The 15,717-nt window shown below is 43.6% G+C and overlaps 1 long non-coding RNA gene across 1 annotated transcript; it reads right to left on the bottom strand.

Annotated features, from left to right (window-relative positions):
* Positions 1-13,644: 13,644 nt before the first annotated feature.
* On the bottom strand, positions 13,645-14,880 carry LOC123041305 (uncharacterized). The gene is made up of 3 exons (XR_006418464.1): positions 14,463-14,880; positions 14,179-14,371; positions 13,645-13,704 (listed from the first exon to the last, which is right to left on the bottom strand). It is a non-coding gene; the product is annotated as an uncharacterized lncRNA (long non-coding RNA).
* Positions 14,881-15,717: the final 837 nt, after the last annotated feature.

Here is a 15,717-nt window from a genome sequence, read left to right as displayed (position 1 = left end):
ATGTGGAATCGTTTCACAACTCACGCCACCTGGAACACCTCAGCGTAACGGTGTGTCCGAACGTCGTAATCGCACTCTATTGGATATGGTGCGATCTATGATGTCTCTTACCGATTTACCGCTATCATTTTGGGGATACGCTCTAGAGACAACTACATTCACTTTAAATAGGGCACCGTCTAAATCCGTTGAGATGACACCGTATGAATTATGGTTTGGGAAGAAACCTAAGCTATCGTTTCTAAAAGTTTGGGGATGCGATGCTTATGTCAAGAAACTTCAACCTGAAAAGCTCGAACCCAAGTCGGAAAAATGCGTCTTCATAGGATACCCTAAAGAAACCATTGGGTATACCTTCTACTTAAGATCCAAGGGCAAGATCTTTGTTGCCAAGAACGGATCCTTTCTGGAAAAAGAGTTTCTCTTGAAAGAAGTAAGTGGGAGGAAAGTAGAACTCAATGAAGTACTGCCTCTTGAACGGGATAGTAGTGCAGCTCAGGAAAATGTTCCTGTAATGCCTACACCAACTGAAGAGGAAAATAATGATGATGATCAAGGTACTTCGGATCAAGTTGCTACTGAACTTCTTAGGTCCACAAGGACACGTTCGGCACCAGAGTGGTACGGCAACCCTATCCTGGAAATCATGTTGCTGGACAACGGTGAACCATCGAACTATGAAGAAGCAATGGCGGGCCCAGATTCCAACAAAAGGCTAGAAGCCATGAAATCCGAGATAGAATCCATGTATGAAAACAAAGTATGGACTTTGACTGACTTGCCCGATGATCGGCGAGCGATAGAAAACAAATGGATCTTTAAGAAGAAGACGGGCGCGGATGGTAATGTCACCATCTATAAAGCTCGACTTGTCGCTAAGGGTTATCGGCAAGTTCAAGGGATTGACTATGATGAGACTTTCTCTCCCGTAGCGAAGCTTAAGTCCGTCCGAATCATGTTAGCAATTGCCGCATACTATGATTATGAGATATGGCAGATGGACGTCAAAACGGCATTCCTTAACGGGCATCTTAAGGAAGAACTGTATATGATGCAGACGGAAGGTTTTGTCGATCCTAAGAATGCTAACAAAGTATGCAAGCTCCAGCGATCCATTTATGGGCTGGTGCAAGCATCTCGGAGTTGGAACATTCGCTTTGATGAGATGATCAAAGCGTTTGGGTTTATGCAGACTTATGGAGAAGCCTGCGTTTACAAGAAAGTGAGTGGGAGCTCTGTAGCATTTCTCATATTATATGTAGATGACATACTCTTGATGGGAAATGATATAGAACTTTTGGACAACATTAAGGCCTACTTGAATAAGTGTTTTTCAATGAAGGACCTTGGAGAAGCTGCTTATATATTAGGCATCAAGATCTACAGAGATAGATCGAGACGCCTCATAGGTCTTTCACAAAGCACATACCTTGATAAGATTTTGAAGAAGTTCAAAATGGATCAGTCCAAGAAGGGGTTCTTGCCTGTATTGCAAGGTGTGAGATTGAGCTCGGCTCAATGCCCGACCACGGCAAAAGATAAAGAAGAGATGAGTGTCATCCCCTATGCTTCAGCCATAGGATCTATTATGTATGCCATGCTGTGTACCAGACCTGATGTAAACCTTGCCGTAAGTTTGGTAGGAAGGTACCAAACTTATCCCGGCAAGGAACACTGGACAGCGGTCAAGAATATCCTGAAGTACCTGAAAAGGACAAAGGACATGTTTCTCGTTTATGGAGGTGACAAAGAGCTCGTCGTAAAGGGTTACGTCGACGCTAGCTTTGACACAGATCTGGATGACTCTAAGTCACAAACCGGATACGTGTATATGTTGAATGGTGGAGCAGTAAGCTGGTCCAGCTGCAAGCAGAGTGTCGTGGCGGGATCTACATGTGAAGCGGAGTACATGGCAGCCTCGGAGGCAGCGCATGAAGCAATTTGGGTGAAGGAGTTCATCACCGACCTAGGAGTCATACCCAATGCGTCGGGACCGATCAAACTCTTTTGTGACAACACTGGAGCTATTGCCCTTGCCAAGGAGCCCAGGTTTCACAAGAAGACCAGGCACATCAAGCGTCGTTTCAACTCCATCTGTGAAAATGTTCAAGATGGAGACATAGATATTTGCAAAGTACATACAGATCTGAATGTCGCAGATCCGTTGACTAAACCTCTCTCGCGAGCAAAACATGATCAACACCAGAACTCTATGGGTGTTCGATTCATCACAATGTAACTAGATTATTGACTCTAGTGCAAGTGGGAGACTGTTGGAAATATGCCCTAGAGGCAATAATAAAAGCATTATTATTATATTTCCTTGTTCATGATAATTGTCTTTTATTCATGCTATAACTGTATTATCCGGAAATCGTAATACACGTGTGAATACATAGACCATAACATGTCCCTAGTAAGCCTCTAGTTGACTAGCTCGTTGGTCAACAGATAGTCATGGTTTCCTGACTATGGACATTAGATGTCATTGACAACGGGATCACATCATTAGGAGAATGATGTGATGGACAAGACCCAATCCTAAGCATAGCACAAGATCGTGTAGTTCGTTTTGCTAGAGCTTTTTCAATGTCAAGTATCTCTTCCTTAGACCATGAGATCGTGTAACTCCCGGATACCATAAGAGTGCCTTGGGTGTATCAAACGTCACAATGTAACTGGGTGACTATAAAGGTGCACTACAGGTATCTCCAAAAGTGTCTGTCGGGTTGACACGGATCGAGACTGGGATTTGTCACTCCGTATGACGGAGAGGTATCTTTGGGCCCACTCGGTAATGCATCATCATAATGAGCTCAAAATTACCAAGTGTTTGGTCACGGGATCATGCATTATGGTACGAGTAAAGTGACTTGCCGGTAACGAGACTGAATGAGGTATTGGCATGTAACATACCGATTGACGAAGGGAATTGTATACGGGGTTGTTCGAATCCTCGACATTGTGGTTCATCCGATGAGATCATCAAGGAGCATGTGGGAGCCAACATGGGTATCCAGATCCCGCTGTTGGTTATTGCCCGAAAGCCGTCTCGGTCATGTCTACGTGTCTCCCAAACCCGTAGGGTCTACACACTTAAGGTTTGATGACGCTAGGGTTGTATGAATATGAGTATGCAGCATACTGAATGTTGTTCGGAGTCCCAGATGAGATCCCGGACGTCACGAGGAGTTCCGGAATGGTCCGGAGGTAAAGAATTATATATAGGAAGTGGTATTTCGGCCATCGGGAAAGTTTCGGGGTCGCCCGGCATTGTACCGGGACCACCAGAAGGGTCCCGGGGGTCCACCGGGTGGGGCCACCCATCCCGGAGGGCCCCAAGGGCCAAAGTGGGGAGGGGAACCAGCCCATAGTGGGCTGGTGCGCCCCCCTTGGCCCACCCCCTGCGCCTAGGGTTGAAACCGTAGGGTGGGGGGGCGCCCCACTTGCCTTGGGGGGCACTCCACCCCCCTTGGCCGCCGCCCCCTTGGGAGATTGGATCTCCCAGGGCCGGCGCCCCCCCTGGGGGCCTATATAAAGGGAGGGGGAAGGGGGCAGCCGCACCCTGAAGTCCTGGCGCCCCTCCCCCTACTACACCTCTTCCTCCTCCGTCACGTGCTTGGCGAAGCCTTGCCGGAGTGCTGCTGCTCCACCACCACCACGCCATTGTGCTGCTGCTGGAGCCATCATCATCAACCTCTCCTTCCCCCTTGCTGGATCAAGAAGGAGGAGACGTCATCCGCTCCGTACGTGTGTTGAACGCGGAGGTGCCGTCCGTTCGGCGCTAGGATCTCCGGTGATAGGATCACGACGAGAACGACTACTTCAACCCCGTTCTTTTGAACGCTTCCGCTCGCGATCTACAAAGTGGTATGTAGATGCATCTCCCATGACTCATTGCTTAGATGAACTCATAGATGGATCTTGGTGAAACCGTAGGAAAAATTTTAATTTTCTGCAACGTTCCCCAACAGGCACGCCATAGAAAATAAATAGATCTTCAAGAGGAAGACGGACACTGATAGTAGTGTTACTATCTACAAAGCTCGAATTGTCAAAAAAGGTTTTCGACAAGTTCAAGGTGTTGCATACAATGAGATTTTCTCACTAGTATCCATGCTTAAAAGTCTGTCCGAATCATGTTAGCAATTGCCGCATTTTATGAAATTTGGCAAATGGATGTCAAAACTACATTCCTTAATGGATTTCTTAAAGAAGAGTTGTATATGATGTAACGAGAAGGTTTTGTCGATCGTGCTAACAAAATGTGCAAGCTCCAGCGATCCATCTATGGATTGGTGCAAGCATCTCGGAGTTGGAATATACGCTTTGATGAGTTGATCAAAGCATATAGTTTTATACAGACTTGTGATGAAGCCCGTATTTACAGGAAAGTGAGTGGGAGCACTACAACATTTCTGATAAAATATATGTGAATGACATATTGTTGATCAGAAATAATGTAGAATCTTCTGGAAAGCATAAAGGAGTATTTGAAAGGAGTTTTTCAAAGAAAGACCTCGGTGAAGCTGCTTACACATTGAGCATCAAGATCTATAGAGATAGATCAAGACGCCTGATAAGATTTTTCAATGAGTACATACCTTGATAAGATTTTGAAGTAATTCAAAATGGAACAGTCAAAGAAGGAGTTCTTGTCTGTGTTGCAAGGTGTGAAGTTGAGTAAGACTCAAAACCCGACTATGGAAGAAAATAGAAAAGAATGAAAAGTCATTACCTATTCGTCAGTCATAGGTTCTATAAAGTATGCTATGTTGTGTACGAGACCTATTGTATACCTTGCTCTGAGTTTGGCAAGGGAGTACAATTTTGATCTAAGAGTAGATCACTTGACAGTGGTCAAGAATATCCTTAGTGAGGACTAAGGAAATATTTCTCGGTTATGGAGGTGATAAAAGAGCCCGTCGTAAAGAGTTACATCGGTGCAAGCTTTTACACCGATCCAGATGACTCTAAGTCTCAATCTGGATACATATTGAAAGTGGGAGCAATTAGCTAGAGTAGCTCCGTGCAGAGCATTGAAGACATAGAATATTTGCAAAATACATACGGCTCTGAATGTAACAGACCCATTGACTAAACTTCTCTCACGAGCAAAACATAATCATACCTTATTACTCTTAGGGTGTTAATCACATAGCGATGTGAACTAGATTATTGACTCTAGTAAACCCTTTGGGTGTTGATCACATGACGATGTGAACTATGGGTATTAATCACATACAGATGTGAATATTGGTGTTAAATCACATGGCGATGTGAACTATATGATTGACTCTAGTGCAAGTGGGAGACTGAAGGAAATATGCCCTAGAGGCAATAATAAAGTTATTATTTATTTACTTATTTCATGATAAATGTTTATTATTCATGCTAGAATTGTATTAACCGGAAACATAATACATGTGTGAATACATAGACAAACATGGTGTCACTAGTATGCCTCTACTTGACTAGCTCGTTGAATCAAAGATGGTTAAGTTTCCTAGCCATAGACATGAGTTGTGATTTGATTAACGGGATCACATCATTAGAGAATGATGTGATTGACTTGACCCATTCTGTTAGCTTAGCACTTGATCGTTTAGTATGTTGCTATTGATTTCTTCATGACTTGTACATGTTCCTATGACTATGAGATTATGCAACTCCCGTTTACTGGAGGAACACTTTGTGTGCTACCAAACTCACAATGTAACTGGGTGATTATAAAGGTGCTCTATAGGTATCTCTGAAGGTACTTGTTGGGTTGGCATATTTCGAGATTAGGATTTGTCACCCCGATTGTCGGAGAGGTATCTCTGGGCCCACTCGGTAATGCACATCACTATAAGCCTTGCAAGCATCGTAACTAATGATTTAGTTGCGGGATGATGTGTTACGGAACGAGTAAAGAGACTTGCCGGTAACGAGATTGAACTAGGTATTGAGATACCGATGATCAAATTTCGGGCAAGTAACATACCAATGACAAAGGGAACAACGTATGTTGTTATGCGGTTTGACCGATAAAGATCTTCGTAGAATATGTGTGAGCCAATATGAGCATCCAGGTTCCGCTATTGGTTATTGATCGGAGACATGTCTTGGTCATGTCTACATAGTTCTCGAACCCGTAGGGTCCGCACGCTTAAAATTCGATGATAGTTATATTATGAGTTTATGTGTTTTGATATACCGATGGTAGTTCAGAGTCCCCGATATGATCACGGACATGACGAGGAGTCTCAAAATGGTCGAGACGTAAAGATCGATATATTGGACGACTATGTTTGGACAGCGGAATAGTTCCGGGAGGTTTCCGGCATATACCGGAGTACCGGGGGTTACCGGACCTCCCCCCCCCCCCCGGGGGGAAGCTATTGGGCGTTATGGGCCTTAGTGGAGAAGAGAGAGGGCAGCCAGGAGGTGGCGCGCGGCCCCCCTTTCCCCTGTCCAAATTGGATAAGGGAAGGGGGCGGCGGCCCCCCTCTCCTTCCTTCTCTCCACCTCCTCCTTCCCCCTTCTCCTTCTTGGAATAGGAAGGGGGGACAAACCTACTTGGAGTAGGATTTCCCCCCCTAGGGCGCGCCTCTCCCCTTGGTCGGCCCTCTCCTCCTCCTCCCCCCTTTATATACAGAGGAGGGGGCACCCCATAGATACAACAATTGATCCCTTGGATCTCTTAGCCATGTGCGGTGCCACCCTCCACCATAATCCACCTCGATAATATTGTAGCAGTGCTTAGGCGAAGCCCTGCGTCGGTGGAACATCATCATCGTCACCACGCCGTCGTGCTGATGAAACTCTCCCTCAAAGCTCGGCTGGATCGGAGTTCGAGGGACATCATCGAGTTGAACGTGTGCTGAACTCGGAGGTGCCGTGCGTTCGGTACTTGATCGGTCGGATCGTGAAGACGTAAGGCTACATCAACCGTGTTGTGCTAATGCTTCCGCTTTTGGTCTACGAGGGTACGTGGACACACTCTCCCCTCTAGTTGCTATGCATCACCATGATCTTGCATGTGCGTAGGAATTTTTTTGAAATTACTACGTTCCCCAACGCCCGTGCCCCACATGCAAGGGAGCTCTTGAGTTTCGTTGGCTGGCGGTGGGGCACAAGTATAGTTGCTTCGTCTTGCATAGACAATTTCTAGTTCCTCGCCATAAGTTCAGGAAAGACAAGAAGAACTTCATGAAAGGTAGAGTTTTCAAACACTCTGCACCACCTGCGTTGACAGCCCAACAGACCCTAGATCAGTTAAACGCTCTCGAGCCAGATCCAGAGCGTCCAGGGTATTTCAAGGGGTATAATAAGGAACACGCCTGGACTCACAAGACATGCTTCTGGGATCTGCCTTACTTCAAAGACCTCCTTTGCCCACACAACATCGATGTGATGCACACTGAAAAGAATATCGCCGAAGCCATTTTTGGTACATTTTTTGGCATGGAGGGGAAATCAAAGGATAATACTAAGGCTAGAGACAATCAAGAGGAGCTCTGTGATAGACCGTTACAAAACATGCAAGAACCGAAAGGAAAGTGGAACTGGAGGAAGCCAAAGGCATGGTTCAATCTTGGAAGGCCAGCTATGAAGGAAATTATTTTGTGGGTGAAAATGCAGTTTATGTTCTCCGATGGGTATGCAGCAAATCTAAAGAGGGGAGCGAGTCTTGATAAATTGAAAATATTTGATCTAAAAAGGATTCCGTCGAAGAGTGTGAGCTTCTGGAAAAGCAAGGAGGCGAATATCCCGGTTTCATCTCTTGGTTCAAAAAAAGGTAATTTCCACTAGACCCTTTCATTCTTTGGCTAATTTGCGACTAATGCAACAATCCTTTTGTATTAAACTTGTAGGCTAATTCAGAGATTATGGATGCCGAATTGAGACAAGTTGTTAATGGTTTTGACTATAAGGTCCGTTCATTTGACAATTACAACATAAACGGGTGTCGCTTTCGTACCTATGGCAAAGAGCTATCTATGGCTGACCGAAAGTCTACAAATTGTTGTGTCTCTGCTATCGGTGAAGGAGGTATCGAATATTATGGAAGAGTTGAAGCAATTTATGAACTTCAATTCTATGGTGAAAGCCCACCAAACGTCATAGTCTTCAGATGTTATTGGTTCCAGCCCAGGGAGACTAGAAGGACTCATGAACATATAGGGCTAGTCGAAATCAAACAAAGCACTCATTTGGATGTTCCCGATGTCTATATTATGGCTCAATAGGAAACCCAAGTTTTTGCTACCATGGGCATGTCAAAGTGATCCAAATCTCAGTGGTTGGGATGTCGTTTATGAAGTGTCGCCATGTGTTAGACCACCTCCCCCCAATGAAGAGGATTATGAACCTCACATTAACCAAGACACATATGACGAAGGAGAATTCTTCCAAGAAACATGTCTTGCCAAAAAAACGTTTCAAGAACCGCTCTACTCCACCCCAGAACATTGAAGTAGACAACGATAGTGAATCCAACCCTGAGCCGGAACAAGAAGAGCTGGAAGAAGAAGAAGTTACTGCTGCAAATGACCTGTCAATGCTTGAACGATTACGTAAAGGCGGCCTTCCACATGATGATGCATTTATTAATGATGATGATAAGCACGTCATTACCGATAGTGATGATGATGATGCATTTATTAATGATGATGATGAGCACGTCATTACTGATAGTGATTATTAGGTATTCAAATTTTATGTTGTACTTTGTATGATTTATATAGTTGGTATGTATAATTTTCTTACTTTTTATGATTGTTTCTTATACATAGTGCCATGGTCTTGATGTCCGTCCCCGTCGGCCCTCGCCCGCTTTATGATTCGGATGTGGTAAATTCTCTTTCATAACTATTTGTTGTATTTCACATTTATGACAATTATGGCCATCAAGTTGACATAGAGATATTTTAATCTAGGAGGTATGTGAACCGGAATTTGAAACCGACCCTCTTGTCAAGAAGTTAAATTTAGTTGAAAAATAAAATGAGTATTTTAAAGAAAAAATTAAAAGAATTGAAGAAGAGAAGATGACATTGGATTTGTATGTTGCCAATGTCATTGATGATCACAAGATGAAGATGAATGCAATGCGCTTGAAGATGGATGCAATGCGCCTAAAGCTTAAGAAGATTAGAAAATATGCCATTGATAATGAGGCTTGGTATCATTATGCCATTGGATCAATTGTTACCTTAGTTACAATCTTCATCATATTTGTTGTGATGAGGGTAAGTTTTCTCTAATGTTTTGCTTTACAAATGGATGCTTAGCTTATTTTCCTCCTAAATGGCATAATTACCTAAGTTAGATAAAAAATGAGCTATACTTAGCTTATTCAATTCATTTATGACATACTTAGCATACTTAGGTCAAAAATGGCATGATAATCTTTGTCATCTCCAAAATGATATAGACTTAGCTTATTTTCCTCAAAAATGACATAATAACCTTACTAAGCTCCAAAATGACCTATTTACCTAGCTTAGCTCTAAAATGACCTACACTTAGCATTTTTACCTAGCTTAGGAATAAAATGGCATTTTTACTTACCTTAGTTAGAAGAAGAAGAAGAAGAAGAAGAAGATAAAGAAGAGGAGAGGAGAAAAGGAAAGAGAAGAAAAAAATACTCTTCTTCTTCTTCTTCTTCTAACTAGTCTTCTTCTTCTAACTAGTCTTCTTCTTCTTCTTCTTCTTCTTCTTCTTCTTCTAACTTTCATCTTTCCCAATTTGTAGATTTGCTTTACATGAAGAAGGCTTGGATTCATGGAGTGTACTATTCTTCTGGTGCTTCATTGTTGTTTATGAAAACTTGTTTGGATATGTATGTCTATATGGATATGTTGTTGGAAACTTGTTTGTGGTTATGTATATATGGATATGTTGGACTCTGTTGAACTATGTTGTTGGATTTGATGAAATATGTTGTTGGACATGCTATTGGATATGTTGGATATGTATGCATGTATATCTGTGTTTGAAACTATGTCTAATTAATTGGATTAAAATAAAAACAGGGGATGTATAGCCTCTTTGTCGTACGCTAGCCGACGACAAAAAGCTTTGCCGTACGCTAGCAGACGGCAAAGAGGACACGTGGCAGTCACCTAAGCAAACTGGGAACACTGGCTGCCTATTTGGTCATTTTAGCGTCTGCAAGCGGACGACAAAGTGACCAAATAGGCCTGGCAAACAGGGCCATCTATGCCGTCTACTGGCAAACGGCATAGCTGGCCACGTGGCAGCTTCCCAGTGCTGCCCTAGCTAAGCTCTTTGCCGTATGTCAGCAGACAGCAAAGAGTGTCGTTAACCCCCTAATGGCTCTCACGCCACACCACTGCCGTCTGCTGGCCTCGGATGGCGGACGGCACAATCCTTTGTCGTCTGTTTCTGCGAAGCGGACAGCAAAGAAGGCCTTTGCTGGCACGTGTTCAACCGGACTGTTTGCCATCCGCTGGCTGACGACAAAGGACTTTGCCGTCCGGGATCTGTGCCTTTGCCGTCCGCCATGGCGGACGGCAAAGAAGCTGATTCCAGTAGTGTGTTCTACCTTCGGGTATTACCCTCTAGTATCTCGAGAATATCACAGAACTACATAACTTCTTATGAGTTCTCCATCAACTATTATTTGTCGCTGCTTCCAATTTTCCATGGGTTCTGAGTTGTTAGACACTCGAGGACACCGATAACTGATTCGAGTCTACACTTTCCTTTCGATTGTTTTGTTTAACCTTTCTTGTAACCTAACATATTCAAGTAGTGATAATTCCTTGCTTATGTAAACATCTCGGTGTACAAACTCTATTAGTAAGAACTTGTTACTATTGTTGATGACATTCCGGTAGCCACCGATGGACGAGAACTTTGCCTATTGGTTCGCCTCGTCTTAACGAGCAGGAAAATGGTTCTCTTTATCCCTCGCCCTTGGTACCAATATTGTTGCCAACATAATTGACAGTCTATCTTCTGACCTGACTTGCTTTCATGACCGTGCAAAATTTTAGCACCCTTCCTACTTTTTAACCAACATGGTGGGCCCATAACCCACATTTCCACGGGTCGAAACCCGACTCTCCTATACATCCCTGTTCTCCAAAACTGTTCCTCACACTTGGCTTCGTACGCAAATCATGAGCCACCTTCCTAGTGGTCAACTATGATATCAGACGCCATACTTATTCCCATTGCTCTGAACCCCATTCACCCTCTATTTCTGGCAACGAATAATTGCCTACCCGGTTGAAGCTTCTTATTGCACCTCCTTACCTTGCTCTCTATAACTTTCTTGAATTTCAACACGAGAGATGCCTCTATGCCACGTTCACTGAGATAGCCCCCAGTTACCTATCATGTGTTGAGCTCCGTCCTTCTCGAGTCTTTCCCCCTTACTCCACCCTTAAATCTCGGGACGAGATTTCTTGTAGTTGATGAGGCATGGACTAGCGAGATGCTAATTTGCGCATGTAGATGGCCCGATCTTTCACGGCGATGCTTGTTCAACTGTTCTTCCACCTGGTCCCTCAACCTCCAATAATAAGATTCACCCGTGTACGAAAATACACGAACAAAAATAACGATCCCCTCGGATCAGCACGTAGGCGTCGATATGATGATCAACCCTCCGTCGCTAGTGGATTTTCTCGATGGAAAAATCACAGAAAATACTCACAATTGGGTCGTCCGAGACATGGACGTTTTCTAACTTTTTTCATAACTCACCGATAAACAAAAACTGATCCTCGTACATGGCCGAAGCTTGGCTTTTATATGCCATAAAAATAACGCCCGCCCTAGAATACCTAACTGGCTAGACTCTCGTACAAGACTCCTAGAAAGCCACGCTAATGTTTCCACCTGATTTTATGCCAACTAACACATGCACCAACAACTTGGATATCTATTCAAACAGGAAAAAAACTATCTAAAATAACAATCTCTCTCCTAATTTGATGGAGATTAGGAAAGAACCTAGTCTTATTTTCCCTGGTGGTGTACGAAAGGTAGGAATAATCTCCTCCAGTACCGGTTCATGATTGGCATGTAACCCATCAGGCCTTCCTGTGCGCACAAGTCCATGTGAATAGCTTTTCATGCATGCTTCATTCAAATATACTCCTGTGTCACTTTGATTTATCTTTTTCTTGTTGGTCCGTAACCTCATGTAATCACGTTTTGACGTACAACTAGCTAGGCCGGCCACATCAGGTCCACATAACTCACGTTTCTTGCCATCTCTACCACGGTGCAATATATTTGAATGTTTGGTAGTTCGTCCAACATTCTCGAATAAGCTCTTCTCCTCGACTCGGTTTGTTTAACTTCAATAGCAGCCACACTCTTTGATATACCAGACATTGTCGTGTTCATATCAGTAGTGGAGGAGAATTGTTGTAACGACCAAATCTCGAAGGATTTGAGTCTCTGTGCTTACCGTGCTAGTCCCTGGATCGAACTCGCTAGCACACACAGTATAGATGAATACCAGAATAGCAAGTGCATCATTTATTACAACGTATGATCCAGAATGTAGAAAATAAAACAATCTGCATAGCACTTGGCTAACTTTATTCAATCTAATAGCGGAAAGTAGCAGAAAATAACGATGAGTCCCATCATAGCCCACTGGCGATGCTGAGTGCAGACTCGCGACCCTAACGGTACCTTACTCTTCATCTGAATATCCTGCAACATGAGACGTTGCAACCATATAGGTCAATACTTTGAATGTATTGGCAAGTTACACGGGAGTAATAATAGCAGACCTACATGTATATGCATAGTACAACAAAAGGAAGGCTTGAGGGTTTATTTTGCAGAAAGCTGATTTTGTCCTCATAACTACCTAATAGTCAAATTTTTATTTAGTTCTTTTATTACTACAATTATATACACAAGGTTGAGTTGGCAAAATCAACTCCAACCTACCCTTCATTAAGTTGCCCACAAAAATTATTAAGTGTCACAACTGTCAAGATCATCCAACAACTGTAATGGCATAGTGGCTCAAATTTGCCCATAACCGGGGACATGGCTAATCATGATTAGTTTTAATACTCTGCAGAGTTTAGTACGCTTTACCCACTGGAACCAATCTGAAGATTGAGATGAAGTCTTTCAGAAGAGGTTCCCTTAACCACCCGACGGCCACATCCCACCTACATATGCTACATCTGTCGACACAGTCTGGGCAAGGGTTCCAACAACTGATCAACTAAGCCAAAGCCCATATAGCCAGTGGCCGCACATGGAAGCTACTAGTCACTAAGTCTGTCTGATCTTTTTGAACCTGGGCGGCATTCCACTTAGGGTGCACTCTCATGGGCACATGGCCTTAGAGAAGGTGCAAGACCCCATGATGCCTTCCCTCAACACCAAGAAATACCACTTCCGCCCACAAATCCTTAGTTACTACTCAATTTAGTTAAATATGTAATCCTCACATAAACTCAATTTATACACGAACCACCCCCGTCTACAAAGCATAGCAACCTACAACTACCATGATTTGCAATGACGGGAAGATAGCTCAACAGCATATAGCAAAATAATATAGTAATCCTATACATGCATATATTCATAGTGTGATATAACTACATGCATAGGAAACAATAGGTAAAGGATGATCAACATGTAACTTGCCTTGGTTCTGGTTCAGAAAGTCACACTCCCGACAATAGTTCGCGTCGCACTCCGGACAATCTACACGTTTCACACAATCAACAAATCAATCACCGAAACACGAATAGAACCAAAATAAAAACCAACAGCAAGAAAATCAGTTTTGAAACTCAACAACAGAAGCATAACAGCACCTAAAATGCACTACGATCACAAAGCAAGAAGAAACACTCGATTTCGATCAATGGTTTGAAAGTTATGGCCTCCGGAAGGTTTGATTCAAATTAGAACGAATTCAAATTTGAAAAGTGCAAACATGTGCAAAATTGGTACTGTCATATTCTCCTGGTTATCGTGAGTGCATAGGAACAAGAATTACCTAAATTGGATATATGGACTAAAAGATATAGGTAGTTGAATTTTGGATGAAAATATGTGAAAACAAAAGAAACAGAAATCTCCTGGATCCTGTGCGGCACTGTAGCTGCGCCTGTAGCAGTGTGCCTCGTGGCAGTTTGTGATTGGCCAAAGGCTCATGTGCGCGTGCGTGCTCACCAGAAGCAGAGGACGGCGGCGGCGCTCCTCCGGTGGGTCTCCGGCGAAGGCGAGGTGACGGACATGTGCGGCGTTGAGTGGCGGAGGCGTTGGTGGGGTTAAAGGACGACGGGGCGTCCTCAAACAGCCGTGGCGAAGACGTGAACTACGGCGAGTCTCCGGTGAAGTCGGCCGGCTTGTTCCTCTCCCTCTGCTGCGTTTTCGGCAACACAAAGACGTCAGCCGAGGGAGGCTTCGAGCGGGGAAACAAGTGAAGCAGGCAGTGTGGCTGGAGGTGCTCTTACGGCGACGGAACGGAGCGACGAACGGCGGCGGTCTCGAGTTCCTCCGGCGAGATCCGTTTTGCCCTATGGCTGCGCGTGGACGAGTGGCGAGGGGGAGAAGGCTGCGGTAGGGTTCGTCGAGGGTTTTTGCCCGCATACGGGGTCTCGAGCGCGCGCGGGGTCGACCAGGGGCGCAGGACGATCCGGCTCGGCCTCGGCGTGCGTGCGCGCGGTGTCCGGCTCGGTGGAGGGGATGAACAGGGGCGCGGGGTGGGGCCCGCTGGCAGCGGCTGAGGCGAGCGAGCGATCGGGCGTGCGGTCGCTGCGCGTACCGATTCGGTCGGCTGGGCTGGGTCGTGGCTGTGCGGGGTTTGGTGGGCTGCGTGTGGTGGGCCGGCTGGCTGCGCTGGACGGCTGGTGTTTCTCTCTTTTTTTTAACCAAGGCTAACAACAGTTAAACACCTAAAATAAAAACAACAGAATAAATCTAAACAAAAATACGTAGACACACAGTAAAATATACACTACTAATATGAACTACAGGAACACTAGTTCCTCACCTAATGCAATTTTTGAAATTATTTTTATGCAATAGGTCACACAAAACAGCAACAACACAGTCAAATAAAATATTTTGAAGACTAATAAAAATACCAGAACATATAAAATGAATTGGAAATAATATTCTTAACATTATGAACATTTTTAAAGAGGGGAGAAGTCATGTTATCTCCACTCCAATAAATTGCCTTTAGTTGCATGATGAAAAGAATATTGCAGAAGAGTAAATAATGCATGGAAAATATGATATGCATATGTACGATCTAATAACATCCTAATTTAGGAAAATTAGGACATTACAATTGTGATATCCGGATAATTAAGCTATAGTAAACCTCTACTAATGATGCCACATCACCATGGTTACTATTCATAAACTCACGGTGTTCCAAACCCCGTTCAAATTCTAATTTAAAATTAAGTCAAAAATAAAAGTTTTCAAATGTCAGAACTAAAATGTTCAAAGTGTGGCAAATATTACATACCTAAATCTTGAGGTGAACCAGCTTTTTTATAAAGTGGTTTAATGCCCTAAATTGATTAAAACAAGGGCCATAACAATATTTTAGTTGCTTTTAAAAATTATAAATTTTCCAAACCACTTTAATTAATCTCGAAACTTTTTGTGGCTCTGTAAATAATTGCATCACTAGTTTTAGGCCAAGCTCCTAATTTTACTTAACCTATTTGCTTTTTAAAATTAAAATAAAACAAA

This window comes from Triticum aestivum, chromosome 2B, assembly GCF_018294505.1.
Source record: "Triticum aestivum cultivar Chinese Spring chromosome 2B, IWGSC CS RefSeq v2.1, whole genome shotgun sequence".
Lineage (NCBI taxonomy): Eukaryota > Viridiplantae > Streptophyta > Magnoliopsida > Poales > Poaceae > Triticum > Triticum aestivum.
This window is presented reverse-complemented; position numbering and strand designations above follow the sequence as displayed.